The sequence below is a fragment of the Rutidosis leptorrhynchoides genome, chromosome 9 (genome assembly GCF_046630445.1).
Source record: "Rutidosis leptorrhynchoides isolate AG116_Rl617_1_P2 chromosome 9, CSIRO_AGI_Rlap_v1, whole genome shotgun sequence".
Lineage (NCBI taxonomy): Eukaryota > Viridiplantae > Streptophyta > Magnoliopsida > Asterales > Asteraceae > Rutidosis > Rutidosis leptorrhynchoides.
In genome coordinates this window covers 256509678-256513725 of record NC_092341.1, presented here as the reverse complement: position 1 = coordinate 256513725, position 4048 = coordinate 256509678, and positions in this window count along the sequence as shown.

Genomic DNA, 4048 nt, shown 5'->3' with positions numbered 1-4048 from the left:
TTAAAAAAAAAAAAAAAAAAAAAATGTTTCCCCATCATCTTGTATAGATTATCGTGAACTGAGTAATTTTCGGTTGGAAACCGATACCCTCTCCCTCGCATCCATGACCTCATGATTTCTTGCATGAATCCCGTGTGTATTCCAAAACGACCTCCGTTCCGGTTATCATCAATTGGGGGTTAAGGGAGACGATGTCTCCTGAGTCTTTTCCGAACTCGCAACGTTAGTTGTAAATCCCTCTTAGTACCATTCGATTTATCCAAGGCTCGTCCGTATTCATGAACCTCCTAAACCACGTATGCAACTTATCTAGACAAATCTGTTATCACATTTATAGATGACATCTTAACTTATTCAAGTAAAGAAGGCAAACGAACAACATCATCATCTTACGCTCGAACTTTGAGAAAAGAGCAACTCTATACCAAATTCTCCGAGTGAGAATTTCTGTTAAACGAAGTCAAATTTTCTAGACCATGATGTTAATGGTCAAGGCATTACAATCAATCTCGAAATCAAGCCACACGTGATCATGAAACTCTCTCAACTCAGACTTGTATTCGTAAAATCTTAGAACTCGCCTGTTATCACCGAAGATTCATTTCTGACTTTTCTCGTGTTACCCGACTTTTAAACTCGTTAACTCACTAAGGGAAAACTTTAAACCTCTCCGTGTTCGAACCTTGAGCGTGATTCTTCACACCAACATTTCTAGTTAAAATCGTATAGCAACAGATGGAACTCAAACATGGAAATATTTCTACATGAACGCCGAAAGGCATACTCTCTCGACTCAAAAATTAACGTAACTAAAATTCGTTAGTTTGCACGAAGAAGTCGAATACTAAATTGTGGATCCGATCAATTTTCTCGTCATCACGTACCACACTACACACCTCTGATATTTCACCGTTACCGTCTGATATTACTGAAATTTAAGATAGCACACAATCCAACGATACTTCACTCTTCTTTGACTTAACGCCCTTGCGTTGCTGATAATCGTCCAACCATTATTCAACCCCGAACTATACAATTACGTGTACTATCTCGTTTCTCTTTCAGGCTTCATTTTTTTTTTACAACTAGAGGCACGTTATGGCAACCTCGAGATGTAAGCTCATCCTATTCAAAGTCCTCATTTCACTCCTATCCTCATCGCTCGCATTTCCGTTAAGGAAACTCCTTGTGACATTTCTTCATGGATAGAGAAACTCCTCATATTACATTAGTATTCACCACGAGGGTGAATAGTCCTAACGAACATTTTTCGAACCCTAACTGACTTGTTCAAACATATCTTAAGAAATTCTATTCCAACACGGTGTATCTTCGTCATTTATCCTGTATTGAAATACTCGTTTCACCTCTAGCGTTGCAAGAGACCTTGGGAACCCGCTTAGACATATGTACCGCGTATCTTCCACAACCGACGAACCGAGCAAACGTACGATTCAATCTTGGAAAGACATGTTACAGACTGGTATTGTCACCTTTAGTAGTTCCCCTTACTGCGACAGCTATCACTCGTATATTAATGCAGCACTTCCGAAACCCTATATGACCGCAAATGTCATACCCCTGTTCATTTAACCAAAGCATGCGGCAAGCAAATCGCCAAATCTGAACTCCATCAAGAAACAACAATTGAGATAATCCAAGTCCGAGAAGGGCTCGAGACGACCCGTAGTCGCCCAAAAGAGTCATACCAAACTTAGATGAAAACCTCACAAATCCCAGTGTGTAACCGCGTAATATTGAGAAACCGCACCTTGGAAGGGTGTAATCCAATTTGAGAAATCGAGAAAGGCTATATCCGCAATATCGAACCTTTTGAAACCTTGGGGCGTATTGGAACCGCTTCCTATCGTTTAGAACTTCCGACTCAATTAAGTTTCCGTTTACCTTACATTACGAGTAACAAACTTAGAAACGTGTCCTGCGGAACAGGAGCGTGCAATCCTGCTAGATACATCAACTATCGATGACAACTTCTCTTCATAGGGAAAAACCAGTTGAAACCGGAGATCGTAAAACCAAACCCAAATACAACGTAAAACCCTGACTATCCAACTCATGAGAACACTCAAGGACGTACTTTCACTTATTCATTGCATGGACAACGTAAAGTCTCGAGTAAGAGATATCGACTACTACTTCCAACTAAATTTCGGGACGAAATTTCTTTTGAGTTGTGGATAATGTAACATCCCGCGTTTTTCCGTTAAATTTATTTTAACACCGTCTTTTTTTTAAATAATATCTTTCGTATTTAAATTCGTCGACTCCGTTGACGAACGTTCATAATATTCTCGTTATTTAATTATAACATCTCTCGTTAACTTGCGTTTTAAAAATATTCGATCGGTTAAATCCCGCACCCGCTTCTAAACTCGAGGGACTAAAATTGACACGGGGCAAACTAGTTGACTAGGTCAACTAGTCCACCCCAATCACCACCATTCAACCATCTCCCTCTCTCTCTCTTTCTCTCTAGCAAGAACACACACACAAACCCCAACTTCATAAATCATCATCTAAATTCGATCTAGGAGACTTACAACAAAACAAATTACATATTTGGAATCCTTGCATCTTCCTCTTCGATTTCATACCAACCTCATCTCGTTTGGGTAACTTTCTAAAATCACTAATTTTATGTGTTCTTGAGATTTTTGAGTTATAAAGTTGTTAATTAGTGTCTATGGCTCATTGTGATGTCGTGTATGTAATTTGTATGCTCGATTCGTTATTTTTGGTGTAACTAGTTCAATATGAAATTACTTGCTAAATCCTTGATTTTGGATGAACAAATGTTGTTAGATTGTTAAAGTGCATGTTTTAAAAGTGTTACTAGTATCATTAGCTTCATTTTGATGTATAGGTTGATTAAGGAAACTCCAAAAATATGATTATTGATTTTGAGATGTTTGACTAGGGTTTGATAGTTCTTGACATGAATTTTTGGATGCTTGAATGCCATGGAATGTTAATTATTAGTGTTTAGTTGTAATGTATGTTTCATTACCTTCAAAACGGCATATTATATGTGTGAATTGGTTTCCCGAAACTCAAATTGCATTTGAAGAACTTGAAACCTTAAAAATGAACGTTTAATGATCACTTGATGAGTTTTCGGCTATTATAAATGATGTTTTTGTTTGGTGAAACATGTTTAGTTGTGTTCCTTGTCAAAAGAGCTTTCCAACGGTATAAGATACGTCTTCTAGTTGTTTACGGTTTGAGTTTTGCGTTTGTTTGAAAATTGACCAAGTCTTGAACAAGTGAAACAGGCCTGGGACCAGGCCACGGCCATTGTCGCGGCGCGACAGGCCTGGCCGCGGCGCGGCATAAGCCGTGCCCAGCTTCTGTCTCCAACGTCCATTTCACGTGAAATGTTTGCCATGTTTTAGACTTCCAATTCGCATGCAACTTGTTCTAACATGCTTATATATGAATAACTAGCATAGAAAATTTGTCCGAGACCCGACCCGAACATGTTGACTTTTTCGTTGACTTTGACCAAGTTTGACTTTTTGTCAAACTTAACCAATTAATTATGCAATCTTTCTAACATGATTCTATACTTGTATCTTGCATGAAACTTGACAATTTGACTCACATGCTTCATAATCGAGTCGTAACGAGCCATAGGACTAATTGAACATCTTTGACCGTTTGTGTTACCGTTATTGATATAACCTATATGTTTAGGTCAAGACTAGCCTTGTCCTTGCACACGGTTACTTGTTGAAGTACTTTATTAACTCTTGTACTCAAGGTGAGATCATAGTCCCACTTTTTCAATCACTTTTATTCTTTACATCGTGGGCTGAGAAACACATACATTTCATACTTATTTACTTTTCATGCTTTTACATTGTGAACAAATACGAATACAAAGATGCATACGAGTTTGAACAAAAGTCCTCAATCCAATTATCATTAGTTCCACTTGCAGGGTGTAAGTGTAAGCGTGTAATTATGTTGTGTGGCCATACGGGTTTAACAAACCCTCATTCAGACGGTTCGCTACCGTTAGTGAATG